Source organism: Pyxicephalus adspersus, chromosome 3 (genome assembly GCF_032062135.1).
Source record: "Pyxicephalus adspersus chromosome 3, UCB_Pads_2.0, whole genome shotgun sequence".
Lineage (NCBI taxonomy): Eukaryota > Metazoa > Chordata > Amphibia > Anura > Pyxicephalidae > Pyxicephalus > Pyxicephalus adspersus.
In genome coordinates this window covers 61,945,607-61,966,110 of record NC_092860.1, presented here as the reverse complement: position 1 = coordinate 61,966,110, position 20,504 = coordinate 61,945,607, and the positions used below count along the sequence as shown (strand labels likewise).

Here is a 20,504-nt window from a genome sequence, read left to right as displayed (position 1 = left end):
GGGGGGGGGATTCGGTGTAACGGTTTGTTGCTGCACGGACTGTATTAAACAGATATCGTGCTCGTAATCCTCATCCTTCTGTGTTCTCCTTTGTGTTTCTGCTGTTGTGGATATAAGGGTGTATATGGGGTTGATTAGAGGGTGTGATTTGGGCAACAGTTTTCTCTTTACGGGGATTGTAATCTTTCCAATACATTTTCAAAGTATACCAAACTTCTCCCCAAGCCTTCATGTATTGCCGGTCCCACTCGGGAACTCCTGGATCTAATTTATTTTCCCATCCGTCCCGATTACTGAGACACATTCTTAAGATACAACTAATATGGAATTTAGAGAATGATCCTTCCAGTGGGAAGGGGTCGGGGCATTTCAAGTTTTCAGTGCCATTTTTCAAATGTAATGTAAAAGGGTCAGTGTAATAGTCTCCTGTGATTTACAAAATCCACAGGAGTCCCCTGGAATATTAGTACACAAACCTATCTTATCAGTATATGTGTACTTGATTTTCAAATCAGCAGGGTATGCCCCTAGGATTGGGTAACCCGAACAGGAATATTTGATTATGTTTTCTGCACATTTTTAATGTATTTTAATAGTAATGTTCTTAATGTATTAAATAAAGATATGCTTTTGATATTTATATGTGTGTAAAATGAGTATTGCTAGCCTTTAAAGTCCCACTTTTTGAGCTGATCCCTCAAAAGGTTTTTTGTTAGATCATCGACTTAATAACAGCATGCAATGCCAAGCTGCAATATCTATAGCTTGCAAAGTACTTTTTTGTATTAAAAAAGCAATAGACTGCAAGAGATCGAGACATAATCCTGCCCCTATACATAGCATTTGTCAGACTACATCTGGAATATGCAGTCCTGTTTTGGGCACTAGTTCACAAAAAGGACATTGTGGATTTGGAGAGAGTGCAGAGAAGGGCAACTAAAATAATAAAAGGAATGGAGGAACTGAGCTATGAGGAGAAATTAGCTGAACTGAATCTATTCTCCCTTGAAAAGAGACGTTTAAGGGAGATATGATCACCCTGTGTAATCATAAAAATGGTCCATATAAAGAACTCTCTTCCTAATTATTCACTTTAAGATCATTACAAAGAACAGGAGGGCACTCCTTGTGTCTGGAGGAAAAGAAGTTTAAGCTCTGGATAAGGAAGGGATTCTTCACTGTAAGGTCTGTGAAAATGTGGAATAGGCTCCTTTAAGCAAGTACTATAGATTGCTTTAAGAAAAAGCTGGGTGCTTTTCTAGAAGCACAGAATATAACTGGCTATTAAGGCCTTAAAGTGAAGATAACAGAGACCGTTGATCAAGGGAATATTCAGTTGCCTCATGGAATCGGAAAGGTATTTTTTTTCCCTTGTTGAAGCAAATTGTACCGGGGGTTTGTCCATAGGGTTTTATATCTGCGATACTTTTTACTTCCCTAGTGGTTGAACTTGATGGACTTAAGACTTTTTTTCAACCTGACCTGCTATGTAACTATGTAATAAAAGCAGTAAAGGTGGGAGAGTATTGTTCTTAAATACATGAGGAGACATTAGGACAAGAACACTGTGGAAAGTGAGGAAATCATATTGTGAACATTAGTGTTTTTTTTTCTAATAAGTGAATGAATACAGAATAATACATAGAAGCATGCTTCATTAGTACTTATGAATATATAACTTTTTCTTGCAATTTGTGAATCTGTAGAATTACAATTATGTGACAGCCTAGGTTGCCTTGTGAGGCATCTGGGTTCTGCATCTGGGGATGTTGCTGATCAGATATTTAGGAAACCAAAGTCATTGGTGCTCAGCTGAAAAAGCTGTGCTAGGGTACATATGCAATCAGGTATGTTATGTGGCTATGATGTAACAGAATTTCGTTGAGGTGTAAATTAAAATGCAACTTTGTCTATAGTATTAAAAATAATAAAATCAATAAATAAAACACCAGTAAACCATTTAGTAGACGTGGTAAATATATGTTGCCCTTATTAATTATAAAGGCAACAAGGAACACACTGAACTCAGAGTGTAACTTTATTTTTCCAGAGAAAACAATCACTTCTGACTAATCTATTCTACATACATTAACTAGATTCAACAAACTTTTTGCAGATTACTATTTTCTGTATTGAACAGTGTTTTTCCTCCATTTTTCTTCCAGATCCACCTGGTGCAGCCTCATTGTTCCAGTGAGAAAACTCGAATTGTTTGCATCACATTAGATGAACCTTAGGGAGAAGATGACTGAACCAATTAAAATACGTATTGCATTCCTTCAAAAAAAGAAGCTTACAGTTGCTGTAGACATGGAAAGATATTTTTTAATACCATTTAATTACATTAAATTGCCTGTCTGGTAATTATACATGCTATATTATTTTTTAAGATATCTTTTTCATTAACCTTAAAAACCTTCCCATAGCTAATTAATTTTCGAAAAATGAATTACTTCATTACCTTTTTTCAACTTTTCATAAATATAGTTCATATATACTATACTTGCTGTTGAATATTGTCCACTGAAAAAAAGTTTTTGGGATAAATTGCCTACTATTGGGTTTTTGTAGGCTGCAGCTGCAGTTCACAATCAAAGCTTAGAATCTAGAAATGCCACCTCTAATAAACAGCTGAAGGAGGAGATGTGAGAGAATACGGCATTGTACAATAGTATTATACCAAAATGCCAATCTTCTTTAAATATCTATGCATGTTCATTGACACCTAAGCTTCTGTAGTGTCAAGGTTTGAGAGTTCTTAGACTCTTGTGGCTAATTGCAAGAAAGGCTCCACTTCTTCTTTACGGAAAACATTGTTTTTACCATTGTCCTCCATTACCAAATGGTATGACTGTGAAGCATGTTATTAAAAGAGGACCTTCAAATTTCTCACTTGCTGATAGACATGTAAAGGTTAGGGTAAGTAGTGAACAGAGGCAGAAGATAATGGCAGGTGGTAAACCTGCAACAATATCTGGGATCCAAGTTGAGTCATAATCAGCAGCAAATAGCAGATCATAATTAAAACAGAAGTTAAATCATACTCAAAATAACAAACGGTATATACACAGAATGCTTTCCAAAATCCTATCTGCTCATGAACTGTGCCAGACTGTACCAGAAACTGTGCCAGAAAAGTACACACATGCACCACAAATATGCAAGAGGTATGTTGCTGGTAAGCCATAATGCCTGATTTATCAACCAAATGCATGTACGCTCGGCACGCGTAAATACACGTAACTGCTACTTTTTTATGTTACATTATACTCGTTCACAAATTTGCTTCATTTATAGTTACATTTGTTGCACTTGTTGTTTTTCTTTAGGTTGCAACACTGCAAACTAATTTCTATCAAGCTGGATATATACTAAGTAGCACTTTCTAATATTTCATCAATCAATAGTATGAGTGGATATGGTGGATACCACCATAAGTTAAGTCTTTTTGCTGACTATGTGGTCCTTTTTCTCACAAACCCTGCAATCTCTCTCCCTAATCTTGCTCAAATACTTCTTTTTCTGCTCTCTCTGGCCTGTCGGTCAACTATTCCAAGTCTAGGGCACTTACTTCACTTACTCAGGAAATGCAATCATGCTTGCAGGCCAACTTTCCATACAAATAAGAATCATTTAAATTGCCCTACCAAGGTATCTTCCTCACATGTAATATATTACATTTATATTTTGACACATACTTATATCATTAAAATTAAATTAGAAATAAATATACATTTGTGTGTGTGTGTATGTATATATATATATATATATATATGTAATTTTAATTACTAGCATTATTATATTATATAGAAGCAAGAACGTGTGTGTGTGTGTGTGTGTGTGTGTGCTTTTGTGAACAAAATCGAGTCCGCTGGCAAAAGCGAGCTCTGGCTCTATCACCAGGTGGATCCTTGGGGCTGGCATTGTATGCATTTAGATAGGTGCCTGTGTAAAGAGCTGAAATCGGTTAACTCTTTCTAAACCTGAAAATATTTTAGGTTATTTAAAAATATGCCTATTTCTCACCCTATTTAAATGTTTTAAACATTTGAACAGGCCAAACATTTTGATTGAAAGATGTGGGCCATTAGAAAGAATTATTTTTTAGGGAAACAGTGACTTTAAATGCAAGCTCGCCAGTGTCAAACTGCCAGGGATGCACATCTGCAGTGGAGAGACAATTTCAGTTAATAACTCCCTACACGAATACACCATCGCCTGGAGTTTGGTTGATAAATCTATTGAAGGGCCCTGATTTTGGATCACGCATACGAATGCACGAGAGAATGTCCGATTTTGCTTGATAAATCGGGCTCATGGTTGTAATGTTATATTCCTGAACCTGCTGACAGGCATTTAGACTTTTTGAATATAAAGATATTTTGGAAACCATGATCAAATTGGAAACTGAGAGCTAAACACAAAACAACCAGTACTGACAAAAGTCTTCCAGCATCTGATCTTTATTCACCATGACTGCACTTTATTCACCAGGACAAAAGCACGTCTTCAACATTTTGCTTGATCTGAATGTAAAAAAACAAGACTTTGTTTCCTGACCACTGTTTATGCACCTATGTAGGGTGGTGCAGGAGTCATCTCCAAAACTTTTTTTATTTTGAAAGGCTTGCTTTACTACTGTGAAAAAAAATATGTATTCTTTAAAAAAAAGTATTTCGAAATATTTGCCTAGTGTCCCAAACTATTTTTTTTTTTTGCTTTGCAATTAACCTATTTACCTGTAAGACATTTTGCACAGTTAACATCAGATTATAAGTCTTGGTCCTGAGTTGAGAATGGTTGTTGTTGACATTCACTTTTCAACTTTTCAGTTTTCAACAGAGCATTTTTTAGATCTCTAGTGACTTGTTTATATAGTGACTTGTTTGGCCCACTGTGTATTTGAGTTTGATACCCCTGTTCTAAGTATAGTTAGAGGTGAACAAGCCCTTAAATTCAGGAAATTGACTCCCCCTGCTGATGTGGGTAAGTATAATTTCTGTAATGACACTTGTGGGTGTTTACCTTGCCATAGAATTTTGAGAAAAGATTTGTTAAGGTCCATTACATCTTGACGGCGTAAAGGATAAAGAAGCTTGGAGAATGACATCATTTTGAGTTTTTGGATTCTCCTAATAAACGAAATCGGTTGATTCTGCCACATCTCCAGTTCTCTTTGTGTCTTTGGGGTGGGGTGGGTAATTTAAACCAAACAATGAAAATGGTTGTTTGCCTATCTTGATACCCAAGTAAGTGATATGTTCTCGGGCAAATAGAATCTGTTTCTGAGGGAATGGGATTGGGGTGAATGGTGTCATATGGTAGGAGATTTATCAAAAATCTCCCTCAATATGTCATTGATTCTACAAAATTATAAAACTGTATAAAGATGTTCTCTGTTTAGACTAAAAAATGTCAAAGTAATATTCCCCCACTCTGCTTTGGGAATGGTGGGGAAGTAGGAACCATGGTCCACACTTGGTGGACATGTCTGGTAATACATAAGTTCTGAAATTTTTGTTAAATGCAGCCAAGGCATGCATACCTTGTATGTGGAGAACACAGATGGCTCCTTCACTGGGTATGTGGTTACGAAGGGTAAAAGCTGAAAAAGTTCTATTCAATTTGTTGTTAGGGTATGGTTGTTTTTTTTTTTTATACGCTACAGAACAGAGCGTATGTGATTGTGAAACTGGATTTACTATGTCTTCTGTATGGTTTTGTTTTGTTATGAAAATTTATATAAAATCAATAAAAATATAATGTTTAAAAAATATATATAAGTTCTGGTTGAAAGTTTTTCAACTAATTAGGGAGGTTGTTATGATTATTGAAAGTTTTGTCCTGGGACTGCTTTGTTTATTGTGTTAATATAGTCTTGCCCAAACCAGGTAAAAGATTGATTAAATATATGCTGCTGGTGGCGTGGGCAGTTTTTGCCAAATCCTAGAAGACGAATGATTGATCTGAAGAAGAAACTGGACTGGATTATGGGTTAATCAATATTACTTGTGTTGTACTAATTACATAGAATCCCCTAAGTAAGCCCTCAATGTGCCAAACGTGTCGGGAACAGAGTAATTTCAACTTTCCTTTTCATATCTGCTTAACCACAGTGTAAATTAAGCACAAATTTATGTTCTATCCTAGATAATCTGTATCTGCAGAATGTTTGGTACAGTAGATATATGAATAGCTTAGACCACAAATATGTTCACTGAATAAACACTTGAGTATATCAACAAGTTTAGTCCCGCTAAAAGCTTGTCTTTCACTTTCCTTTCTCCCTTCCATCTAGTGTTTGATAGATTTATTACATATTACATTTTAAGAACATTTTTTTCTTCATATATTTTCATTATATATTTTGATTATCATATATCACAATTCATACCTAGATAAACGAAATGTTTATCGCAGATGAAGTACCCCTTAGGATGTACTAGGTATGTACTGTGGATCCCCTAATAAATACCTGAAAAATTCTTACTTTCTAGCTTGATAGATTATAAATGTTGACAAATCAAAATGAGAATGTTATGAAAAGGTACATGTTATCATTAGTTAAAATGATCCACTAATCAGATCTACTGATATTAGGCTATGTTAGTTATATGTAAATATAAAGAATTTTATATTGCACATCATGCCTGTCCCAATACACCTCCTAAGTTTTTTGGTCTGCACCCATCACATAAAAGGACCAATAGGTAATGGAGGGAATAGGGACATACTTAATTTTTTAAAGAAAAAGTCGAAATTTGTTGTGTTTGCCTTAATATAATAAAACTTGTAGACTCACCAGCTGTAATTTCAACTTCAAATGGCTGAGCATTGGCTGGTTGGATTATGAAAATATGCCACTGTTTCCTCCATTCAAAAAAACTGCATGACGATCAGAAGGCAGCTCTGCAAAGACAGGGAATTAAAATTCTATAATGCATGCACAATCACAACAAAGAATTACTACAATATATAGTGTCAACATTTTTCCAGCTCCAGTGACTAATACAAATAAGAGTATTAGGTAAAGATGTTAATGGTTAGGTAAATGTTGAAAGATGGAAAAATAATTTTATTTCATAGAAAACAATATTAAAGATGTTCAAACTGGACTGCTAACAGTCATTAAAACCTATTAAAAGCAAAAGCAATCCTCATCCTAGCAGTGGGAATGTGTTACAAATAAAAATAGCACCTCAGGAGCTCTATGTATAAAATGGAATCAGACCTCAAACATTCTTTTTTCCTTGTCCTTCTTTTTCAAACCTTCCCATGCTCCCTTGTTCCATGCCATGTGCTTAAATGGCAGCAATTGAATCTCACAAGGAAATGATTAAGGGAATGTCAGATTACATGTTTTATAAAAAGAGCCTCTTAATGTGTCTGATCAAAGGCATTTGTGGATTTTGTTTTTGTTATCAACTTCACTAGAAAATAGGATGAGTGCCCCCCTAGTCTACAGAAACACTAATTATTGAATGTGTTAATAAATAGTACTGTTCACATGTTGTAAGTAACTGACACAATAATAAAAAAGACTGCTTGGTGTAATTGTGCACAAGTCACAATGCCATTGATGCAAAATTTAGGGGAAAGGTTACACACAGAATCCTGTGGGGCTTCCAGTAACAGAATATTTAAATAACATTCAAATTTTCAGACAGTTATGAACTTTCACCCACTTATTATTATTACTATTATTAAACAGGATTTATATAGCGCCAACATATTACGCAGCGCTGTACATTAGGTTTCCACATTTATATTGCACAGGAATTAAACCGTGTGATTAAAAACTTTGAATATCCAAAAGGCAAATCACAATATCCCCATTACATCAACAGGGAAAACTGGATTGTAAAGTTTGTAGTTTATAATGATTTGTTATATGCTTTATGCTTTATGCTTTAATATATGCTTTATAGTTATTTAAACCTATAACTATTACCAATTAGTGGAAGGAAACAAATGTGAACATGTGAGTCGTAAACTCTTGGTGCTCAGGTAACAAAACAAGAAAAAAAATCATCTTTAACACACTTGAACTCTGGCAATGTTATTATATGTACAAAGAAAAAACACTTTGACCCATAATTTCTACACAATGTCATTGTTGAATTACAGTGATTTGGGCCTAATTAGCAATGTTTATTATGTAAACTACTACTTCATCAAATTTGTATGCTTTAATAAACTATTGGTGGCGAATCACTGTTAAAAGCTCTCACAGATAAAGTTCTAGGCAGGCAACATTCAGGAGACAGATAGTTCTGAAAAACAAAGGCATTAGAAAATCCTTAGGAGCACAATAAAGTCTATATTTAAGAAGTGAAAAATGTCTGGCACTTATAGGACCCTCCACAGATCAGGCCATGCCTCCAAACCGGATCGAAGAACAAGGAGGAAACTGGTCAGAAGACTACCAAGAGTGATATGGTAACTGAAAAAGTTACAGACATTCTTGGCAAAGAGTGGGTATTGTGTGACAAGAATATCTCAAGTGTTTCACTAATGTGGCTTGTATGTTTCTTTATTTTAGGCTGTAAAGAAAAAAAAATATGTTTAATGAACATTTTAAATGGGGTGATTCTTTTCTTTACCCACTGTAAATGGGATGCTTAGTTGTGAAAGAGTCAAAGTTTGTGGATGAAAAAAAATGCACAAACTGCATCAGGTAAAGTTTAGTCACGGTATAAAAATGGTCCACTGGTCCCCGCCCTAAACCTGAATATCTGGTATAGATATCTGTAACAAAAATAAATATTTAGGATTTTCACATTAAAAAAGATTATTCAAATATTATAGCTGACTTACTTTTCCTTGTATAATTCTGGCTGTTTCTTTTTTCAAACCCATCATCATTCTCCTGAAGACTGAGCCTCCAGTGCTTGCTTTCAAATGTAGTTCTTTGTATCTGTAATGCATGGTATTTGTTAGCTATTAATTATATACAACATGAAAAAACTATCTTGGTTTTTTCTAAAGGCGTGAAAGCCTCCACATTTGCCAACATAAAGTATCCTCCCTTTTGACCTACTTATCCACCCAGGTTTATCTCATCAAAACCTTTTCTTTGCTTAGCATCATAATTGTTGTCCTGCCTCCTTACTTTGTGACAATCTATATCTTGCCCTATTTCACAATGGCAGATGTCAGATAAAAGAAACCTAAATTAGTAACAAATATTAACTAATATTGAGTACAACAAACAACAAGAGTACAACAAAAAATGTAATGCATATAACACAGGGCATTAAAGTATCTGTTTTTAAACATATTAAAAAAAAAAGATGGGAATTTGGTGCATTATAGACACTATAGTTTAATTAGTATTGCAAAAATCTTTACACAGGCTCCTAAAACTGATATAATACTGTCTTTAAAAAATGCAGGATAAGCAAAAGAGGTGGTGTCTGTCTATGTGAAAAGGGATCTAAAACTGAGAAGTGAACATTTATAAACTATATTACACAGTAATATAAAGTATTTATGTAGCGCCAACATATTATGCAGTGCTGTACTTTAAAGGGACAGACAAATACTGACAGTGACATAGGAGGAGGTGAGGACCCTTCCCCGAAGAGCATTAAAATAGTTTGTAGAAGCCCCAAATCTAATAGGATGTCTTACTGGACCTGATTTACTAACAACTGTTCTTATAAAATGAATCATAACAATATTTATTTTGAGTTTTGGACAATAGAAAGAAAACAATGCTGTTCTCCAGTGCAAAGAACCACTCTTGAATAGTTAGAGTGAAGGAAAGTAATTCCATCAAAGGACACAGAACAGAAATGATTTGAAAGGATTATATGTAAACACTGTGTTCCTTCATGTTAACACAGAAGGAACAAGTAAAGTACCTGGAAATAATGTCTTGGGACCCAGAAGCAATAAGGACCTCCTTGTGTTCCCCAGTTTGGACAGTTGTACGTGTTTAGCAATTTCATCTTAGTGGACTCTAAAGCTCTGTTTCATGGAGGGGTCCAGTGTGGTGTTCAGTTTTACTCCAAGCCTATTGCTGGCTCTGGTTTGATGTTCTGTGCTTCCTGTCACTTGTTACTTTTCTCAGGGGCAGTCTGAGGACAGTTAGCTCTTATCAGGAACATTTTGGAGTATGCTTGAGAATGGGGGAGCACTGCAATTTATCAGGAATAGTAGGTTCTGCTCTGTAGTTTTTCTGTGCCCGGGGATCAAGGATGTCTACCTTCTCCTCCCTAATATTGTTTCCTTCAACACTTTAAATGCAACTTCTGATGTTATGTAGTTACCGGAGAAAGCTGCAGGTCTTCCTGACTCACAGTCACATCTCACAAGTAGACTTTTTCCTGTGTCAATAGTTGTGATGCAGACTTTACATAGGATTTTTCTGTACACTGGAATATATGTTGCCCCATTTCTTCCCTTTTCCTAATTTTTCTTTCTTCTGCCTTTCCCTTTTTTCCTTTTCTTTCTCCTATCCCTTTTCTTTTTCCTTCTTTATGAGTTTGCATTAATGCGCAATGTATCAAAGAAGTCCACTTCACCCCTCGTTGTCCAGTCTGTTGGTTCCCAGCCAACATCTCTGTGCTGTTCCAGTGTTCCTGTCTGTCTATAGATATCCCAGGGTCACCTGTGCCTCCTGTTGCTTCCAGTGTCTCCTATGTTTCTTGTGCCCGCAGTGGGCCGTGTCACTGGTGTCTGTCTCCTGGATCCCTGGCAATCGACCCCTGGCCTGTGACCTTGCTTGCTGCCTGCCTCGACCCCGGATTTTCTATTCTTCTGCTTTGTGATTTGGTAATGTGTTTTGCCCACCTTGGTGTGCCCAAGAACCGCAACCTGGCAGTAGCCAGCGGCACATATCCTCACCATCAAAGGCTCTGGAGAAAACCTGGTTACTGCTTAGACTCTGTCCCTTGGCCATTCTCAGGGCTCAGTGATCCTGTCTCTCCATGCATGACAGTTTGCACAAACCATGTATACACCTTTTCAGACCTTAGTAGACCCCAACCAACTACTTGACCAGAGGCTGGACATCCAGGAAGCTACTCAAACCCAAGTACTTTGCCAGCTTTATGTGCTCACTACCCGCCTGCATCAGCTTCTGGTCCCCTTCAGTGTGCCTGCTGAACCTCCAGTCCTGGTCCAGTCTCCTGCAAAACCGGTGGCCTGTGCACTTCCTCTGCCACCCCAATGATTTTCTTGGGATCCCAAAACCTGCCGTGGCTTCATTAACCTGTGTAACATCCACTTTGATCTTCAGCCACAAAATTTCCCCACTGACCAGGCTAAGGTAGCATACTTATTCTCTCTGCTTTCTGGAGAAGCCGTGGCGTGGGCGTCTCCACTCTGGGAGAGGAAGGATCTGTTCACCAGTAGTATTGAAGCCTTCCTGAGCCTCTTTAGGCGGGTTTTTGATGAACCTGTTCACGCCTCCTCAGCAGCTTCTGTGCTTTTGCCAAGGGTCGCTTATTGTGGGACAGTATTCGGTTAAATTTCGTACTCTGCTGGTTGAGCTCGCCTTGAACAATAAGGCGCTCCACGCTACCTTCTGTCAAGGCCTTTCTGACCACATCAAAGATGAGTTGGCTGGCCAAGAGATTTCCGCTGCTGTGGATGACCTTATCTCCCTGGCCACCCAGATCGATATTCGTTTCAAGAAACGTTTCCAGGAGAGATCTCACTCAAGAAAGGTCTTCTCGCCACGATTAGCTCCATCTTTCCAGCATCCTCTAGAACCTCCAGTCCCTGCTGTTTTCCTGTCTTCGGAAGAAACGATGCAATTGGACCGTTCACGTCTGCCTTCTGAAAAAAGGTCCCGGCGCTTATCTACAGGCCTCTGCATCTATTGCGGGCAGAAAGGACACTTTTTATTAAATTCTGTCCACAGAAACCAGAAAACTGCAGCGCCTAGTATGCTCTGAGGGGGGCATGCTAGGCCACTCTTTTCTCCCCTTCACTCAGCGTCTGTTCATAGCCATTCAGCCTCATCACAATTAGTCCACACTAGCCCTCAAGGCCTTCATCGATTCTGAAGCAGCAGGAAATTTCATCTCGGCTACTCTGGTCAAGGAGTGTGCAAATAGAGCCACTGACTCAACCCCTGCATATCTCTGCAGAGGATGGTACCATCTTCTTCTGCGGACTTATCCACTTTCAGACCTTACCCATGCAAATGACGGTATGTGTGCTACATCGGGAGCCCATAACCTTCCTTGTACTTGTCTGGGCCTCATTTGCAGTCATCCTGGGACTCCCATGGCTTCAACAACACTCTCCAGTGTTAGATTGGTCTACTCAAGAGGTATTGGCTTGGGGTCCTTCTTGTCACTCTCGGTGTTTGACCAAGCTCCAACCTCTCAAGCCTCTTCAGCTTTTTCACATCGGAGTTAGCTCCATCCATTCCAATCCAGTACAAGGACTTCCAAGATGTCTTCTCCAAATGCCAGGCTGAGCAACTTCCTTCCCATCGCTCCTATGACTATGCGATAGACCTCATACCTAATTCCACACATCTCAGAGGTCGGGTATACCCCCTCAGTCTTCCGGAAACCAAGGCTATGAGTGAATACATCCAGGAGAATCTGCAGAGAAAATGTATACGTAGGTCCTCATCCCCCTGCTTGCGCAAGGTTTTTCTTTGTCCAAAAAAAGGATGGGACCCTTCATCCTTGTATTGATTACCGTGGTTTTAATGCCATCACTATTAAAAACCGCTACCCACTGCTGCTTATCCCCTAGCTCTTTGACCATCTCCGTGGTGCTCAAGTCTTCACCAAACTGGACCTCCGAGGGGCCTACAACCTAATTCGGATCAAGGAAGGGGACGAATGGAAGGCATTTATTATCAAAGATGGGCAATATGAATGTCTGGTGATGCCCTTCGGTAAAGTAATTTGTGTCCTTCTGTACACCTGTGTCGTCTATTTGGATGACATGTTGATTTTCTCTCCTGACTTGCCTACCTACAGACAGCGTGTCCGTCTTGTCTTACAGAGACTGAGACAACTGACTCTATGCTAAAGCAGAGAAGTGCCCGTTCGAATGCCCAGGTGCCCTTCCTGGGTTACATTGTTTCTGAGGATGGCCTCTCTATGGATCCTGAGAAGGTTACAGCTACCTCCACCTGCCCACTACCCTGTGGTCTTAAGGCTACTCACGTTTCACCAACTACTACCGTCAGTTTATCCAAAGTTACTCCATGCTGGTAGGCGCCCATCACTGCACTGACCTGAAAGGATGCTAGCCCTCTGAGACTATTGAGGCTTTTCATTCCTTAGAGAAAGCCTTTCTTTCTGGCCCAGCTCTGATTAGGTCAGATGTTTCCAAGCCCTTCTCAATAGAAGTTGATGCCTCGGAGTGGGAGCTATTCTTTTCCAGATCCCCACTGGAGCTCGAAGCCCATGTGCGTTATTTTCACGGAAGTTCTCCCCAGCAGAGAAGAATTACTCCATTGAACACAGGGAGCTGCTGGCCATCAAACTCACTCTAGAAGAATGGCGGTATCTTTTGGAAGGCTCTCCTCACAAGGTCACTATTTTCACCAACCACAAAAGACCTCCAATACCTACAGTCGGCTCGTCGCCTCAACTCTCAGCAGGCTTGTTGGTCTTTGTTCTTTTCCCGTTTTGATTTCATAATAACCTTTAAACCTGGTTCCTCTAACTCCCGAGCTGACGCTCTTTCCTGCTCCTTTGAACCACAGGATTCTGAAACCACTGCTGAGCCAGAATTTTTTATCCCACTGGCCCGTATCTTTGCCTTGACCTCTGTTCAGGAATCTGCTATTCCCCCAGGTAAAACCTTGGTGCCTCCTCAACTATGCACCAAAATATTACATTGGGCACATGACTCTAAACCAGGGCTGTCAAACTCTGGCCCCCTATTTGGCCCGCCAGGGAATTCTGAAGGTGAATTGCATCTGGCCCGCCAGGGAATTCTGAAGGTGAATTGCATCTGGCCCACCTGCTACTACCTATTGCAGCGAGTGATACCGCCACTGTAATTCCCGGCAACACTAGCATCACTGCGTGGCCCCTGTTCTGTTCCATAGATGCAAGTAATAATGGGAATTGTAGTCTCAGCGTCACTCGTGTCTTTGTGACGAGAGATCTCTGCCCCTCCCGCCCCCCTCTCGCATCACAGGGGATCGCAAAGGCAAAAGCCCGGCTGCACGTCTGAAGGGATGCTGGGGATGTCTTTCTGTGTGAGAAGGCTCCGTGTAACAGTGGGGAGTAGAGAGGGAGGCAGAAAGGGCGGGAGGGCAGTCTGAGGTGAGCAGTCCTGGGAGCCAAGATAATTTTGTACAGATTAGCAGTTCTTTTTCTTGTGCAGCAAGTCATTCTCCTATGACAGGTGACCTGAAGCTTTCCTGTCACTATAGTCTTGTAGTGCAATGTCTGTGCAATGTTCTGTCATTCAATGTCTTATTAGCTCCAGTCACTTCTGAGTCATACTCAGTATATATATAAATAAATATATGTTTAGCATTTGTTTTGTAGATCATTTTGATTTGACAAAAAATGTTTGAGTTCAAAACTTTTTCTCTGTTGTTGGCTTGTTCCAGATTAAGTGTTGAGCGGGACCTCTGTTTCCATGTGGGAAGGTTTTGTATCTGCTGAGAAGGAGAAACTTCAATTTTTTCAGTGGATTTCGGGTTTGGCCCTCCGACTTGGTCTAGGTTTTTATTTCAGCGCTCTGTGTGTTGACACCCTTGCTCTAAACTGTCTGGCCACCTGGGCATTCACAGAACTTTCACCCTTTTCTCCCGTCTGTACTGGTGGCCCAACCTTCGTAAGGATGTGACGAACTATGTCAAGGCCTGTGCTGTATGTGCTCAAACAAAGTCGTCTATTTGTGCCCCAGCAGAACCGCTCCTTCCTGTGCCTATTCCTAAAGAGACTTGGGCCCTAATTCATCAAGCAAAATCGGACGCTCGCTCGTGCATTCGTATTCACGATCTGAAATCGGAAGCCATCGCACTTTACAGCAACTGAATGAGCTTGCGCTGCCCCAGAGCTGCGCATCCCCGGCAGCTTTACACTGGCGAGCTTGCATTAAAAGTCACTGTTAGGAATCCGGCTGGCAGTGAGGAGGCGAGTGTACGAGCGCACTCGACTCCGGACTGCGGGAAACCGGCTCGCTGGAAGCGCGAAAGTACGCGCGACCAGCGAGCACGGATTTCATTGATGAATCAGGACCTTGGTGTCACCTGTCCATTGATTTTATTACGGATCTTCCACCCTCTGATAGCTGTAAAGTCATTATGGTGGTTGTGGATCGCTTTTCCAAAATGGCCCATTCAGCTTTACCATCTGCAGCTGCGTTGGTGCCAGTCCTAATTCGCGAAATGTTTAGGCTGCACGGTATGCCCACGTATAATATTTCTGATCATGGGGTACAATTTACCTCTCGCTTTTGGAAAGGCTTTTGCAGATCCCTGGACATCTCTGTGGTCTTCTCCTTAGTCTATCACCCGCAGACTAATCAAACCCTGGAGCAATATCTCCAAGCCCTTGTTTCTGCCCACCATGATGACTGGGTAGCACTGCTACCATGGGCAGAATTCGACCACAACAACCATGTCAGCACCAAAGAATTACCTTTCTACATTCTCAATGACAAACATCCTCGCCTTCCATCTCCTATACCCTGCTCTGCCAAAATACCTGCAGAGATACTTTACCGCATCTGGTCTTCTACTTGTGAGCATGTGAAATTAGCAGCTCTCAGGCACAAAAAGTTTGCTGATCGGCGTCACTGTAAGGCACCTCTTCTCCAACCTGGAGATAAAGTCTGGCTCTCCACAAGGAACATTACTTGCAACGTGCCTTCTCTGAAGTTTTCTCCACGGTTCATAGGACCTTATGCTATTTCTCCCACGGTTAACCCAGTTTGCTACATGTTACGTCTTCCCTCACATCTCAAGCTGCCCAATGCCTTCCATGTTTTTCTGGTTAAGCCGTTGGTCCTGAATCACTTTTCTCGTCCCTCTCCGCTGGCTACTCCTGCACCCGATTCTTCTCAGGAATATGAAGTCCATCAAATTCTGGATTCTAAGTTTTCTCGCAAAAAGATAATGTACCTAATTGATTGGAAAGGTTTTGGTCCTGAGGAGAGATAATGGGTTCCAGCTACAGATGTGCCAGTACGTCTTCTTGCCAAGAGGTTTCATCTTCGTTTTCCCCTTAAACCTGGACCCTGGTGGATGGGGAGGCCCTGTAAAAGGGGGAGGTAATGTCACACTTACCTCTTCCTTACTAAAGTGCAGTGCAATTCCATCTAATCGGCTGGCAAATCAGAAAATAGCCTCTTGACCAGCCCTGGCTAATAAGCTAGCTCACAGATTGCACTCTGTGTTTGTGCAACGTGTCTCCATTGTGCCGAGCACCTTGTTCTGTGAGCTACTTCCTGTACACCTGTTGGCTAATTCAGTGTTTTCTCTGTCCAGCTTCTGCGTTAACCCCTCGTTGTCCAGTCTGTTGGTTCCCAGCCAAATTCTCTGTGCTGTTCCAGTGTTCCTGTCTGTCTGTGCCTCCTGTTGCTTCCAGTGTCTCCTATAGTTCCTGTCTCCACAGTGGCCCCTGTGTCACTGGTGTCTGTCTCCTGGATCTCTGGCAATTAACCCGTGGTGTGTGACCTGACCTCTCTTGATTGCTGCCTGCCTCAACCCCAGCTTTTTTGCAACTATCCTTCTGCTTTGTGATTTGGTACCGTTTTGCCCACCTTGGTGTGCCCAAGGACCACAATCTGGCAGTATCCAGCGGTGCAACATCCTCACCAGAGGCTCTGAAGAAAACCTGGTTACTGCTTAGACTCTGCGCCTTGGCCCTTAGTCTTACTACACTAAACACAGAGTACCTGCTCAATGTGAATCAAGCTTCCTTCTCAGAAGTGTTTTGGCCTGTTTGAGATCTGGTAGGGTACTCTCATTCAGGGTGGGGGATGACTTTATTCTCTTAATATCCCTTAGGATATCCCTAGATATCCCGAATGTCTTCTGTTGGTTCTGACCAATGATATAGGGATATAGGGCGTAAGGCACATTGTTTTGCAGCTCTAGAATTTTTCTATCTATTTGCTGTAATGTCTTGCAATCTGTTAACAATGTTAAAAAGAAAATATGTTGGCAAAAATTCAAAACAAAAATGTTGAAGAAGACCAATTCAAAATCTGAACTCATCCAGGGCAAGGAAGAAAAAGTGTTGCTACGATACAAGAATAAAATCCACATATACAGTCGAGAATTTGTTTTCTTTCAAATGTGCCTAGCATTGCTATGTTTGAAAATCAAAAACCTTAAAGCCAAAAACACTTTGACTAGAAGAAAAAGGGCGGGAAACAATGAAGAGCCATGACTAGTACTTTAAACCATGAACTAAACTTAATTAGCAAAAAAACTGTGACCAGGCAGGTTTTTTATTGTAGAAGGGACAGGTGGTGTCCTTTATGCAATAAAATAAATTTGTCTGATTGCAATTTTTTAATTGCACTCATCTGTCCTTTCTACCATTTTCACCATGTTTTCTTCCATATTCCGGATGTTTGCTCATCTTGATCGGTCAGGCCGCAATGATGTAACTCCTGCGCATATGCACTGGAATTCATTAATTCCGGTAGTAGAGTGGGAGAGGGGGTTTGCTGGGATACCTAGCATCTTACTTTTACCTAGCATCTTAACCTGCCTCCTCAGTTTTTTCTTAATAAAGTTTATTCCACAAACCACAATTCATATGAGGTATATCAGGATTTTCTAGGTGCTCACAATCAAATCACAATCAAAAAATAATATAAGTTGGAAAGATTTTAAATTTATTGTCCATTGCTTTTAAAATCATATCACAAAAATTGCATTGATATATTCATCATATTTTCTGCATATATGTATGTCCAATGAACACTTTGTACTGTTGCGGACTTGACCTGTTTTACCCTCAAGCTTCCTCAGAAGGACACAGTATTTCAAATCTATCAAGCCGTATATATATGCTCTAAAACAAAAAAACATACATAGTTCTCCCCAGAGGATTTTAGCCAGTTGCTCCGTCTGGCTGCTGTGCCTACTATCCTCTGCTATTATCCTCTGCACAGATCTCAGTGAGGCTGCTCTGTGCTCAGCTATCATCCGTTCAGATGATTGCTGCAATGAAAGGTGAGCACACAGTTCAGCCTTCATGTGAATGAGACACAGGCAGTCCCACCCCCATCTAATAGCACAAGCTGGAATTTCTATTTAAAAAAAAGCTGCTTCTAAAATGCTAGAGCTGTGTGTGAAGTCTGCATGTCCTTCTGCATCCTCTCAGCTCTTTGTGTACAAAACTTCATATCTCCTAAACTATATGTCACAATGACTTGTAATTTTCAGAGTGTACGAGGAACCCTCAGATACTAGTTACTACAATTTCAGCCCCCCCAGTTTTAAAGAATTTAAAGATATAGGGTCACAAATGTAAAAAGGTATGAAAATTGAACTTTGGGGTTGCTGTTTCAGAGGAAAGTGCAATTAGGAGTCCTAAATTGAAAATGCAAATTGGGGACCCCGGAGCCATAGCAAGGAGCATTGGGGTGGGACCCCTAAATATATACCTACCTGTCACAAATCTATACCTTTGAAACTACTGTCTGCTTCTTTTCTTTAAACCCCAATTTCTCTGAGGCGGGGGGTACAAAACTGAAAATATAGGTGCAAGTGGTGGGCACATTCTCCCCTTACAATCTCATTACTATAGCATCATTAGAGCATAAAAAACTCAGCCAAACAAAACTCAACCTATTCAAAAGTTAGGTGGACATTCCCGTCCACCTAACTTTTGAACTTTGATTTCCCTGGAATGGGGAGGTGTAGGAAACCAAGAAAATTGGTACAAGTGGGGAACATCTGTAACTAACATCCCCTAAAATGTCATCACTGTGGCATTATTAGAAAATTTACTCTGCCCACTAAAATGTAATGTGGTTGAGGTACTAGAAGTCATGTGTAACAAGAAAGTGCATTTTGATGGACAGCTTTTTTTAATGTTGTAATGATGCCATGGTGATGAAAGGTGATAGCCACAAGTGTCCCCCACTTCCACCTATATTTTTGTTTCCCTGCACCTTCTGATTCTAGAGAAATTGGTTTTTGAGGCAGAGATGCAGACAGATATGTATACCAGAGCAGACAGCAAATTTTGCTAGGTAGAGATTTATGTTCTCATAAATTACATTTTAGAAAGGTTTAGCCACAAGTGTCCCCCACTTGCACCTACAGTTTCAGTTTCCTATGCCTCCACGTGTACCTTAAAAATTGCAAGTGAATACAACCAACGGTTTAGGTGATCTAAGGTTTGAACACAGTGAGTTGTTAGGCTGCAGAATATGACACGCAGCTTTTACACACACATAGCTATCACACTGTGCTGCCGTTGACATCATTACATACTGTGGATAAACTTCACAGTTTTATCTCATCACTTTTATAGAATATGGGCAGTGATGAGAGAAGGTCACTGGCTGTCTTGTCTCCATGTGATATCACATGCATGATGCTATTAAAGCATCACATTTTTAAAATTATATAAAGAGTGACTTTCTCTTTTATATAATGGGAAAATGTGTTATTTTTGTTTTTACATTTTTTGGGGGGAGGACCTCTCCCCTTCAGTCTTCACTTCCATTTCGGTAAAGACCAAAGGGGAAATGCGCAGCCTCCTGGGATATCTGTGTCACATATCCCAAGTGGCTCTGCACTGCTCCTTCTGTGCATGCATCTTCAGAGGCTTTCTTATAATGAAAAAAAAAAGGGTTTAATCTTATGCATGGCAGTGCAAGGCAGCAACAGAGAGCATCAGAGAAAAGGTGGAAGCTGAGCCAGCGTGGGCCTGCTGGGTTAATTCTGTAAAAGGATCAAGTGAAAAAAAAAAGTTTTCACAAAAGTTCACTTTATTAAAATATTGCCTCAGGAGCACAGCTGAGGTACAGCTGAATTCACACTGACAGTAAGGTTACATTTGACCATTCCTCATGCCAGGAACTGCTTGCTATCTCTGAAAAAGCCCAGCACTTACCGCCTGTTACCGATCCTAGGTGCCTAGCAGTTGCCAGAATTCACTCAGAAGGGATAAATGTTTTTTGGTGCTAATATGAACTAAGCCTAACTTGTTACACCACATTCATTATACTATTACACTACTACAAAAAAATACACTCCAGAAGCCACTTTAAAGTCTTAGAAAATAGACAGGATAAACCTAAGGAAATTAGATGTTGTATGGATTTATCAGCCGGGAGACAAAAAATGTAATCCAACAGTAGGCGCAGACTTCTATGGTTGTGATTTGATCACATGCAAAACTGAAGAAATTGTGTGCTTGGCTATATGCAGCTGTAAATGTTTTTACGTAGGTAAAACTAAACATAGATTTAAAAAAAGAATCTACGAACACATTTATAACATAAAAAATGGTAAGAATAATATATCCCTAAGCTATCATTTGGGCCAAGTACACAGTTACAGTGTTGATGAAGTAAAATTTTTGGCTCTA

The 20,504-nt window shown here is 40.0% G+C and overlaps 1 protein-coding gene and 1 long non-coding RNA gene across 3 annotated transcripts in view; one reads left to right on the top strand and one right to left on the bottom strand.

Annotated features, from left to right (window-relative positions):
• The window catches only part of MYDGF (myeloid derived growth factor), a 54,159-nt gene extending 51,783 nt beyond the window's left edge, over window positions 1–2,376 (top strand). For both annotated transcript variants that reach the window (XM_072404916.1, XM_072404917.1), the window contains exon 7: window positions 2,166–2,376. The gene's annotated coding sequence lies outside the window, so the exon portion shown is untranslated. The remainder of the gene's footprint in view (window positions 1–2,165) is intronic.
• Window positions 1–8,996, bottom strand: part of LOC140326382 (uncharacterized) — a 13,652-nt gene extending 4,656 nt beyond the window's left edge. Inside the window, exons 1-2 of the long non-coding RNA XR_011919853.1 lie at window positions 8,818–8,996; window positions 6,803–6,909 (exon numbers count right to left, since the gene is read on the bottom strand). This is a non-coding gene — a long non-coding RNA (uncharacterized lncRNA). The remainder of the gene's footprint in view (window positions 1–6,802; window positions 6,910–8,817) is intronic.
• Window positions 8,997–20,504: the final 11,508 nt, after the last annotated feature.